Genomic DNA, 12,816 nt, shown 5'->3' with positions numbered 1-12,816 from the left:
CCAATTCAGGGTGAAAGACATTTTTACCCTTCCTCAACCATGGCCCAAAGCCAAGGCCCAAGTAATGACAAAAGGCCCAACATCAAAATAAACTCCTTAAGCCCAATTATGGCCTAATTTTCCAAATTGGGCCTAATTCCATCCATGACCTTCACATAAGAAGATCCAGCAAGCCAAAAGCCCAAACCATAAAATCCCAAACGGCCGAACACAGCCCAAAGCAACCAAACCCAAAACCAAAGTCCAAAACGGAAAAGCCCAACACAGTCGCGTACGCGGGGTCTAGTCTAGAGGTACGCAGGGCATACGCGAGCCTCATATTGACTGGTTACAAGGATTTTGACCTTGAACGCGGGGCATACCCCCTTCTACGTGGGGCGTACCCTCGCAGAGACCAAAACTATGATAAGTGCTTAATGGCTTAAGCACTTAAGCCCAAACTTCAGATCCATGGTCCAAATGCACAATAGAGTCATAAAGTCTCCAACTTTATGACTTTAGGCGTCCAAAAGTTCTTAATATAAGGTCTTAATCTATTAAGACCTTTCTACCAAATGCATGGGACACTTCTATCCATTGGAACCTCATTTTTATGATTAAGGACCCCTCCAAGGGTCTGAAAGGACAACTCAAATCATCCAGAACATGCCATGATCAAAATGAAGTATTTAGGAACAAAAAGGAAGCATAAAAGAACCCAACAAGTGATCTAGCAAAACAATCATAAAGGTATGAGCTTTATACCTTTGGATGATAGAAAAAGAAGCCTAAGCTCCAGATCCAAGCCTTACTTCATGTTCCCGAGCTTCTTGATGCAACTTCTTCCTCTTCAAACACAAAAGGATCACCTTTTAGCTTACAACACACACTTATGGAGGTTAGGGTTTTTCCAAAATGACCCAAGGACTTGGAGGCTGGAAAAATATGGGATAAATAGTACATAAGATGCTTAAATACTCCACAAACCCTAAGAATTAGGGTTTTCACCCGGACACATGTACGCCCTGCGTACATATGGGTACACCCAGCGTACTAGGCGCACCCTAGTACACTTAGCGGACTCACATGTACGCCCAACGTACAACTCCTACTCCATAAATTACAATTTTGCCACTAGGGCTTCCCATGGCCACTTCATTCCAATCCAAGGACCAAAAGTGACATAATTAAAACTCAAGGGATGGATTTGAAATTACTTGAAAACCGGGGTGTTACAACTCTCCCCCACTTAAATTCGATTTCGTCCTCGAATTCATCCCTTACCACCCCTAGCATGCCCGATATCCTGAGTGACACCCACAACCCTGAACATACCCTGACCTTCCCAAGGCAACAAAATTCAGCAGGAAATTTTCAACCCGAAGAAAACAAATCCATAATCCCACGCAACAAACCAACCCTACATCACCAGAAAATCTACGATCTGGAATCTCCAATTTGGTCTGACTCCCTGACAGTTCGCCCATACTAACCATCGCTGAATCCATTCCCATTATCCCTAAACTGACTACTCAACCCTGAAAACCCGAAGTTCCTACTAGAAAACAGAATCGCAGATCATACACTACTTCCGAGAATTCTTTACTTGACAAAAGAGAATACATAATCTTTCACGAGAAAGCTCATTCAAATGACCAAATTTCCAGGGATATAATGAGCAATAGGAGACAAACTAGGAGATGAACCTTTTTAGTGCTGACAGAACAATGCTTCCTTTACACATCACTGCTAGCTCGAAAGCATGAACACTCACGCCTTGCCCAATCAGCCTCGGGCTGGAATACCCTAGATTGGAATACCCGAATATACATAACTCGGTTCTAAACTTATAACCCGAGATCCAAGGACTTACCCTTGCATTACTCCCAAAACCCTCTGATTCATCGTAACCCCTCACTAAACCTGGAATCAAAGATTTTCCTCAACCGCCGCTGAGACTACCAGTCCCACACCTAGTCCGGCCACCAGGTTCCCAGAACCTGAAAGACAAGGACATTCTAACCCAAACCACCTTCGATTACACCAACATGATGACAATACAACTTTCGCCTGGAACTCGCGACTCGCACCACAAACCAAAATATTCTCCACTTACCTCACTGTCTCCCAGAATACAGACCTTACACGGTTACACTCACGATTCCCAATGCGAGTTTTCACCAAATGCCCCCCCCCTCTTCGAAACGGCCATCATATTATTTTCGAAGAACCAACTTAAAACCGATGAGCATTTATTGAAAGTTATCCTCAGTCCCTGACCGGGAACACCACCAGATACACCATTACTGATCCTTGAAAACGTATTGACCGCGAACATCACCCAAAACCAAACCATATGACGTACCAAATCCTAATACACCCAACCATTTACATACCATTACCAACCACTTCCTTGATGACCAAAGATGACCAGACCCAAAAATATTTTGCGATACTACCAGCTCTTATCGGCTCAGGTTTACTCGCACCTGGAGTTAAATATACCCTCTTTGGAAAAGGGGGTTCACTTTCTAGCATCTTCCTAACAAATCTGAAAGCAGCAAACCAAACAGCGAACTGACAGGACCCTCAATGACTGACGTTCAACCTGGGAATCCCAATTCTCCCCCACTTAGAACTTGAACCACTTCCTACTGGTGGTGAAACCAAAACATAACCCAAGCAGCCAATCCAGATACAACCATACTTGACAAAGAAATGAATATCATCTGCAGAATGGTCTTCCAGATACAAATCAAGCGGACTCCACGAGGAACCTGAAATACAGCTGAAAACCTCGGATCTCCCCATAATAACCACTTACAAAGCATAGCCAACTACCGGGTCACGATCCAAACATACACCCCTTCATGAAACCCACACGACAATCTGGCACCTGGCCTTCCCATCTCCCAAGGATACGGCCCTAGCTCACATCGCTAAGATACTCGTGCCACATTAAACCACTTGCAAAAACCAGCGCTGACATGCAGTTTCCAACCACTACGACCAACACACCTCGAGTTGGGAATCCAACCTAACTCGGGAGGTCAAAAGCCTGCCCACTCATTCTAACTCAGAAAACCGAAGGGCAGAGACCCCTGACACGGATAACGACAAACCAGTCCGACAATCGGCCACTTACATCCCGGATGCAATTTCGAAACTGATCATGACAACCGATTCCTCCCCGTGTCTCGAGGCTCGAGGCACGACCTCTAACAAAACCCTTGACGCTTCCAATCAACCTACTCATCCGGGTCTGAACCATTCCACCCATATTAATATCGCCATAGGGGCCTGAACAACACAAAACCCTTCCTTGCTTGAGCGGCCCAAGCCAAAATATAACAGATTCGGAACCACTGTCTCGAACCATGTTATCCAACCATGCTACCTACCCTGACCAGTCCTTAGAATCTCCGAAATGCTCCTCAATTTGAGTATGGATCTTGTGCTTCCAGTAGTACGGGCCCAATACTACCTTCCACACCTATCCATACTCTCCTCAAGCATCCTCTCGGGTCTTCTAAGACCTAATCAAAAAATACTCCTGAAATCTGCTCAATAGCGAAACAACCGCACCAAAGGACTTCCTAGGCTATCCTAGGGTTCCACACTTCTCTGCCATCAGCTGCTGAAGAACTCCTCACAATGTCAATTAGTCATTCCATAAATACCATCACATGCAACAAAGCTCAGATAATCCTTCAATTAACAGACTCATCCCTAGAACGGTTGGACTCAGACAAGAGCTGCGAAGTAGGGTCAAATCTGTTACTCTGAGATTATACAACCTTTTTCACATGTGACTTGACATATTCACTTAATGGCTAACTCATATCACTCATGAGTTTCACAAAGCACAAAGCAAGCAACATTCGTGTAGAGGAGCCGACTGACACTAAAATGCAATAAGATCAGACAGATCCTCCTATGGAATCCTCGGTATCAGACTCCCAGCATCTCGCGCATCTTCGCCCGACCCCACTCTCTCAAGAGTGGCTAATCCTTCCGCATGTCGACCCACTATGAACCGCGCCCAAACCAAGGAAACCACCGCTACCTCATCCAATAACGCGACTGGCCGGTTGACCCCATACGACTCACCATACCACAATTGACATGCGACTCTCCACTGGTGCCAGACGACTATCGCATGAATACAGTCACATGCCCCATAACTTAAACAATCTTAGGCTAAAAAGTTCAATCTCACAACGGTTGGACTCAGACAAGAGCTGCGAAGCAGAACCAAACCCCTCAGCCTAAGATCCTTTAAATCATGTAGCTTGCGACTTAGCGTATCCACTCAATAGCCAATTCACACGCAAAAGAGTCACACAACAACCAAACAAGGAAACTCTAAGGCATCACATTATCAGGTAATTCTATCATGCAATTCCTGAAGATCCCTAGCCTATGACTAGCATGTTGTTATAACATATCATAATATCAAATAACAGTATGTCATTTTGGGGTCAATTTACTGGCTCCGGCTGATCGTACACATCGCATCCTCTTTAAGTATTTTGAAAACCATTAGAAAATCATTTTGAAAATATTTTTCCTTAGTTTGAGACTGGATTCACACGAGTGTTCCTCCAATTCACTCAAACCAAGGCTCTGATACCAACTTGTAACATCCATAAAATTTAAACTTTTCAAAACAACCCTTTTTCTATAGAAGTGTTTACAAAAACCATTGTTCCCAAAACATTATTTATAAAGCATAATCTCTTTCAACATAGTTTTCAAAACATTCACATTATCAGATTTTCCCAGAAATCATAAGTCCAAAACGTGAGGATGTGTACGGTCACACCTTCACCTTGTCATGATCCACTGAAGTACCGGAAACCATAAACCAAAACTGTAACCAAGAAGCTTAGTGAGTTCCCCAAAAATACCATCACCCAAATAGATAACATATACAAATAATATCATGCATACAGAGCCTTTAGCACATCTGGACCGCTTCACCAAGCCTACAACCTGTCTAGACCGCTCCCGAGCCTTCGGCATGACTGGACCGCCTCGCAGGGCATACAGCCTATCCGGACTGCTCGCTGGGACTTCGGCCTGACTGGACCGCCTTGCAGGCCTTTAGTCTATCCGGGCCGCCCTAGGTCTGTTGGCATTCAACACAAAGCAAGGTCGCCTCAACCCAACCACACACACACATATCGACATATACATAGCAATTAAACGCATAACCAATCAACAGATAAACGGGCATATATTACAGATCACTAAGCATGGCATCATCCTATCTATCAGGATACAGATCTAACAAATCATAACAGCATAGTAACATCCTATCTACCAGGATACCGATCTTATAGATCACTACAACATACAAGCATTCGATAAACCAGCATATCAATCCAAAAGGGCCGACATTGGTGCCTTCGACCCATAAGTACAGTGAGGACAACTCACCTTGCACTGCGGAATACACAGACAATCCATGGCTGCTGGCTGCCAGATCCTCGAACCGCCAAAATCAAGACAACACCCCATCAGGAACTGATTCCATGAACAATCTCTGACTGCAGATCCACTATCACACGTGCGCTAAGAGATACCAACATGACAATGCATCAACATCTAGCCACTGACTCATACTATGAGTCCAATTCAAGGTGAAAGACATTTTTACCCTTCCTCAAGCATGGCCCAAAGCCAAGGCCCAAGTAATGACAAAAGGCCCAACATCAAAATAAACTCCTTAAGCCCAATTATGGCCTAATTTTCCAAATTGGGCCTAATTCCATCCATGGCCTTCACTCAAGAAGATCCAACAAGTCAAAAGCCCAAACCATAAAATCCTAAACGGCCGAACACAGCCCAAAGCAACCAAACCCAAAACCGAAGTCCAAACGGAAAAGCCCAACACACTCGCGTATGCGGGGCGTAGTCCAGAGGTACGTAGGTTGTACGCGAGCCTCATATTGACTGGTTGTGGGGCGTTTGACCTTGAACGCGGGGCATACCCCCTTCTACACGGGGTGTACCCTCGCAGAGACCAAAACTATGATAAGTGCTTACTGGCTTAAGCACTTAAGCCTAAACTTCAGATCCATGGTCCAAATGCACAATAGAGTCATAAAGTCTCCAACTTTATGAGTTTAGGCGTCTAAAAGTTCTTAATACAAGGTCGTAATCTACTAAGACCTTTCTACCAAATGCATGGAACACTTCTAGCCATTGGAACCTCATTTTTATGATTAAGGACTCATCCAAGGGTCTGAAAGGACAACTCAAATCATCCAGAACATGCCATGATCAAAATGGAGTATTTAGGACCAAAAAGGAAACATAAAAGAACCCAACAAGAGATCTACCAAAACAATCATAAAGGTATGAACTTTATACCTTTGGATGATAGAAAAGGAAGCCTAAACTCCAGATCCAAGCCTTGCTTCACGTTCCCAAGCTTCTTGATGCAACTTCTTCCTCTTAAAACACACATGGAATACCTCTTAGCTTTCAACACACACTTATGGAGGTTAGAGTTTTGCCAAAATGACCCAAGGACTTGGAGGCTGGAAAAAGATGGGAGAAATGGTCCATAAGTTGCTTAAATACTCCACAAACCCTAAGAATTAGGGTTTTCACCCAGACACACGTACGCCCTACGTACATATGCATACGCCCAGCGTACTAGGTGCGCCCTAGTACGCTTAGCATACTCACATGTACGTCTAACATACAACTCCTGCTCCATAAGTTATCATTTTGCCACTAGGGCTTCCCGTGTCCACTTCATTCCAATCCAAGGACCAAAAGTGACATAATTAAAACTCAAGGGATGGATTTGAAATTACTTAGAAACTAGGGTGTCACATTTTGTATGCTTTATCTAAAATTAGATTAAATCATATATGTGTATAATATTTCTTTCATCTCATATTTCAGAAGCAAGCAAAAAATTAATAAAAAATTACAACTTAATACAGTTAATTCACAGCTTATTAAAATCAATTCACAGTTTACTACAGTCAATTCACAGTTTAATATAGTCAAATCACAGTTTAAAACACAAAATTCATAGCTTAATATGATAAATTCAAAGTTTTATACCAAAAATTATACATTCACGACCATATTCTAAACTTAAAAGTTATATTTCAAAATTTTAATTCACAGTTTAATAAAAAAATTTAGGTCTCTCATTCACAGTATTTACATCTTAGCACATAATTGATTGTGTTGAAACATTTCATCAGATACATTGTGTGCACCACACAAATTCATAGTTTAATAGAGCATTTCAGAATTCTCATTCACAGATTAATAATCAGTTTAAGACTCTCATTCATAGTATTCATAACATAAAAACATTTTAATTCACGCATTCACAATAACTAACTTAAATAGGACTAAACAATAGTTGAAACATTAAAACATCACAGTTCAAAGCTTAAAAAAAATCAAAATTCATATTATTTAAGAAGACAGTAACATAATAACACACATTTTAAATTGAATTCACAGTTTAACAACAATAAAACATAAAGTGTGAATAAAACTTGATGCAAACATTATAAAAAAAACATAATAAACATGGATTAACAACTTAATAGTAGAAAAAATTATGTTTAACAAAAGTAAACAACAAATGAGAGATTAGAACATTAAATTCACAACTTAACAGAAAGAAAAAAAAAGTAAACAAATAACAACATACCTGATGTGTTTCACCAGAGATCAGAGATAAATAGATGGAGGATATTTGACAGGTTTTAATAGAGCGGAAGCAACATAAGTGGTGGCGGTTCACAGCGGTCTCAGATTTGGTCTCAATCTTGTTGGAGTTCTGTTATATTTCTTCAGATCTTGTGGCAGCTAGAGTTTCAGTTGCGAACATGCTTCAAATCGGAGAACAAAATCCAAATAAACAATAACGCTTAAGAGGTTTTAGACGTGGATAAAATAAAGGAAATCAGATCTGAAGGTTATAAACTAGATCTGAAGGAAATCAGATCTGGAATCACGAGCATGAACAACGAAACAACACAAAATTATGCACGCGAAGCAGATCTGGAGGGGTAGTGAAGATACGATGGTGATGACGCATCTGGAGGTGGTACATGTCTGAGGTTCGACGGTGATGTCAGAATCTCTAATAGAAGGCCATATAGTCAGTGATGGATGTTTCATCGGAGATCTGATGTAGATCTAGTCAGATCTCATGTAGATCTAGTCAAATCTAATGTAGATCTGGTGATTTCTGATGTGGATCTAATAAGATCTGATGTAGATATGGATATTCAACCATGATCGGAGTAGGAGGTGGTGATTTATGGTTGTAGCAGGATTCGGCGGAGGAGATGGTGGTGGCGGTGGTGCTGTCGACATAGGAGACGACGGTGGTAAGTCGCCGGAGCAAAGTCATCGGTGGTAAGGACGTCGGAAATGGTGGATCTTATCTGATGAAGGAAGAAGCAAAGATGAAGATATGTTTAAAGTCAGGTGAAAGAATTGTCTGATGATGTTTATGTTAGAAAGATGAAGTGATGTTGCCTTTAGAGGTTCTTAGGGTTCTTAACTTTTAGAGGTTCTCATTTGAACCTTTATATATATATATATATATATAGACTGAAAATGCGAGAATAATTGTGAGCCACTCATTTTTTTTAAATATAAAGACTGAAAATAAATGGTTTAATTAAATCAAGAAGGGCAGATATGTAATTACGGTTATTGATTAATTAAAAATAACAAAATCTTTCAATTTATTTATTCCTAACTTAAACTTTTTGTTGTCTGATTCATCAGAATCAACGATTCATCATCCAAACAACATTGTTCATTAAAAAAACCAGCGTTCTTCATCAAAAACCATCACTTATTCGTCCAAAATCATTGATTGTTCATATAAAAATACAAATCATTATTCAACCTAGTCCAAGTTCGTCGATCTAAAGCCAAATCCTTTCTAATCGTCCAGGTTTATCAATCTCACCATCATTTAATGCTCATGAATCGTTGAAACTTCATGATCAGTTGGAGCTTCATCAACATCCTACAACATTCAATGATCAAACATTCGTCAGCATAACTAAAATTTTGTGTGAATTTTTACAACCCATCTCTCAGGTAAATCTATTGAGCAAACCTCGTTTTGTTTTTTTCAAAATTTTCAAGATTTTCAATTTTTTTTTCTAATTCTAAGTTAACTGTTTGTATTTTATATTTCAATTGAAGATTTTATCACATTTACAAAAGTTAACTTGCGTGTACACCTACTCTTTAATGAAATGCTCCAATGAACTTTGTTTGTATTTTTACATGTTATTTACAAATGAATGTTACATAGGATTAGAAGTTGCATAATGTTGATTATGACTTGCCTTTTGTTTTGTATTTCTAGTGAATGTTTTAGCATGTTTATATAAGTTAACTTCTGTGCACACCAAGTGTTTGATGAAATGCTCTATAGAGCTTTGTTTGTATTTTTACATGTTATTCACATATGAATAACACATAAGATTAGAAGTTGCAGGACGTTGAGTATGATTTGCCTTTTTTTTGTATTTGTAGTGAATATTTTACCATGTTTATATAAGTTAAATTATGTGCACTCCAACAATGTGATGAAATGCTCCATATAGCTTTGTTGTATATTTAGACTTTATTCACATATTAATAACATGTAACCTTACTTCGCTACTTTGTGTACTTAATTAACAGATACTGATTCAGATGTGAAGGTATATTCACAAGTGAAAATCACATTGTATATTCTATTTATTTGATATATTCATGTGTCAAGGTTTATTCATATGTGAATGGTATATCATATAAACTGTTTTTTATGGTAGATTTAAATTTAAATATAATTTTTTTTTATGTTATATTACATATTAACATGTGAAAATAGCATGATATATTCATATGTGAATATAGGTTTTATATGTGATTCATATATGAATGACATATACCATTTCATATTTGATTTGTATTCTTAATAAGAATATACTAATTCACATGTGAGTGTATATTCATATGTGAATATTATATGGTATATATTGTTTATTTGGCATATCTACATGTCAATATACCTTCACACGCAAATCAATATATGCTTATTATAAGTCTAAAGCAAATATGCAAGAAATTTTAATTCATATGTGATTAGAAGTTACATCAATGTGTCAATAGATTAAAAGGAAACATATATTATTAACAAGTTTTATATGTATTAAGACGTTAAACAGGAGAAAAAGACGCATTGATGAAGACATAATAAATGATGTTGAACTAGTAAATGATTAGTTAGTAGAAAAGAAGACACATTGATGAAGACAATATATATCATATATTCACATGGAAATGTGTATAATTTAATATATTATGTATTTTTTTGTTAAATTCACAAGTGAATGATCATACGTTTCATTAGCTAACACATGTAGTCTATGTTAGTACAATGTTAAATTTAAATAGTTGTTATGTGTAGAAAAAACTTTATATACAAAGCAATTAATTTTTTGTATTATTTATTCATATGTGAATAAATGTTGCATTCACATGTGAATAATTTAACAAGAAAAAATATGTTAATATGTGAATATACATTGTTGCATCCACAAGGAAAATAAGAAAACTATTTTTGTTACACTCTAATTTTATATTAATATAAAATTGTTCACAATCTAATACATTTTTTTTTTTGGAAATTGAAAAACAAACGAACACTGTTTTAAAGTTCTAAACAGTACTCAACGACCAAAAAAACACCTTACATGTGTGTTAATATCATATAACTAACACATAAAACTAATTAGAATGATATTTTTAATCAAGTATCTAAAAAAAATTTAAAAAAATCGAAAAACAAAAAAAAATCCATTTAAGTCCCCTAAACCTCTCGCGAACGGCCGAAAAACACCATACATCATGGCAAAGCTATAAGTATTGTAAATCACACCATTTTCCATGTACCGTGAAAATTCCGTTGAAATTCATGACTAAACATCACCGCGACATATATTATATGATGTCACTAAGTTTTCATTCTTACTAGTGTTGACATCATCATGACTTGTTAGTTTTAATCACATATGTATAAAATAAAGAAAATCATTGCTAAAAAATGAATTGAACCGTACAATATTTTAATACATATATTGGCTCATAAAAACCATTCACATGTTAATCTAACATGATAAAAATGATGAATATATTAAATTTTACAACATTCACATGTGAATATAACAATTATATTATCTTCATCAATAATGTTTTCTTTTTTGGGCTAGCCAACCATCAACCCTTGGGACAGGAACCAACCACTAATGAAATGTTATTCATTTGTTGAAGTATAACCATCCCTTGATTAACATATAAATACACATAAAAATGTTATAATAAACATATATTGTTATTTCATAATAATAATGATTTATTCGAATGCAAATATTACATGTATATTTATATGTGAATGTTAGTTAGTATCTTTGTAACATCCAGAAAATAAGACCCACAAATTTCATTTTTAAATTAATAAAACAGTATCCCAAAAACATCATCATAAAAATCCAGATAAAACAAATGTATCAATCGTCATAACACATCAGAGTAAATAAGGAAAATGTGAAACGAGTTGGTGTGTGCTCTGCAATCATCCTGAGCTCTTCTCTTTGGAATTGGAAGTAGCTAAAACATAAACTGAAAACCGTAAGCATAAAGCTCAGTGATTTCCCCAAATACCACATACCATACATAATAAACACATAATGGGCCCCTCCCGTCATCGGGCCCTTCCCGGCATCGAGCCCCGCTCGGTATACAGATCGGACCTCGTCCGATATACATATAAACATATACACATGCAATAATCACAAAGATACATAGCATACAAAATGGTCATCGGTGTGACATCCTCTAATTTCTCGGCCAGAAAAGACCGATTTAATTTATGCTTTTTAAAATCAAATCAGAGAAGTCTTTATAAAAGATGTTGCGGAATTGGGACAATACGCAAAGCAAACTTCATTTTGTCTATGAAGTTATTCGTATATTCATCAACGGTCATACTCCCCTTCTTCAACGTTAGAAATTGGTTTTCTAACTCAAGTACGTTTTGGGCCGAGCAGTACTTGCGCTTAAAGTGCACCAAGAACTCTGCCCAAGTCATTTGCAGTGGCTCATTAGGGCTTAGGGTTTTACCCAATGTATTCCACCAACGAGCAACACTACCCCTGAACTGACGTACTGCAAAGGTAGTTTGTAGCTTGCCTTGGCAATCACAAGTCATGAAAGCCAACTCCATTTCCGAGATCCAGTCCATTACTCCGACAGGATCTTCTTTTCCAGTGAAGGTCGATGGCTTGCAACTCATAAAGTCCTTATACTTGCACCCATTTCTCTCCACTCTACCCACGTGGTTATTCCTCCCAACCACAAGCGGTTCACTATGACCAACCGATCTGCTGTTGTTCCCTTCTTCAGATCGATCGTCATTTAGTTCACGTTGTTCAACAGGAACTGAAGGTTCATCCCTATTGTTCAGCAACATTTGCCTCAACTCCTCCCTTTGTTCAGCCAACATGGTCTGAATCATAGTTCGTACTCCAGCCATAGTGATGGGTTCTGGTGCAACTCCTACTATAGGCACCTGTTCCACCACTTGGGGTTGAGGTTGCTGATTTCTATTTATATTTCCAACTCCACTTCGGGTTCTTGCCATTATAATCTGTATACCGAATAAGGGGAATTTAAGTCTTTATCCTTGTTAGACATGTCAATTCCCTTATCACTCCGAAACGTTTACATGTTAGTTCTAATCTTGTAATCATACGCTTAGAATCCTACACACATAAGGTT

This window comes from Lactuca virosa, chromosome 4 (genome assembly GCF_052849685.1).
Source record: "Lactuca virosa cultivar CGN04683 chromosome 4, Lactuca_virosa_CGN04683_v6, whole genome shotgun sequence".
Lineage (NCBI taxonomy): Eukaryota > Viridiplantae > Streptophyta > Magnoliopsida > Asterales > Asteraceae > Lactuca > Lactuca virosa.
The sequence above is the reverse complement of the archived record's forward strand: the minus strand, read 5'-3'. Positions refer to the sequence as shown.